A 750-nucleotide genomic window follows, 5' to 3' on the forward strand; every position below is an offset into this window, starting at 1 on the left:
ATTTTCCTGTTAAAATTACTGTGTGGTTTCAGTCTACTGATTAGATATTGGCTGATACACAGAAAAAAAAATTTAAAAATGAACACTGACTCTGTTATGGGTTGAATTATGTACCCCCCCCCCCAAAAAAAAGATATATTGAAATCCTAATCCCCTACCTTAGAACAAGGCCTTTTCTGGAAATAAAGTCATTGCAGATGTAATTGGTCAAGTTAAGATGAGGTCAAACTGGAGCAGGATGGGCTCCTAACCCAATATGACTGGTGTCCTTATAAGAAGATGCCTGGATAAAGTTATAGACTCAGGGAGAATACCATGTGATGGTGGAGCAGAGGTTGGAGTGATGCATCTATAAGCCAAGGAACACCAAGGATTGTCCAGAGTCACCGGAAGCTGGAAGAGCCAAGAAGGATTCTCTCTTAGAGCCTTTGGAAAGAGATTGGCCTTGCTAACACCTTGATCTTGGAATTCCAATCTCCAGAACCAAGAGACAATAAATTTCTGTTGTTTTAAGCCACTGGATCTGTGGTACTTTGTTATGGCAGCCCTAAGAAACTAATACAGACCCTTACCTCAGACCATAAGCAAAAGCTAATCTAAAATGGATAACAGATCTAAATGTAAAATCTAAAATTACAAAACTTCTAGAAAAAAAAATGAGAGAAAATCTTTGTAATCCTAGAGTAGGAAAGTTTTCTTAGATAGAACACAAAATAAGCCACTAAAGAAAGTTGATAAGTTGGACTTCAT

Source organism: Pteropus vampyrus, unplaced genomic scaffold (genome assembly GCF_000151845.1).
Source record: "Pteropus vampyrus isolate Shadow unplaced genomic scaffold, Pvam_2.0 Scaffold167, whole genome shotgun sequence".
Lineage (NCBI taxonomy): Eukaryota > Metazoa > Chordata > Mammalia > Chiroptera > Pteropodidae > Pteropus > Pteropus vampyrus.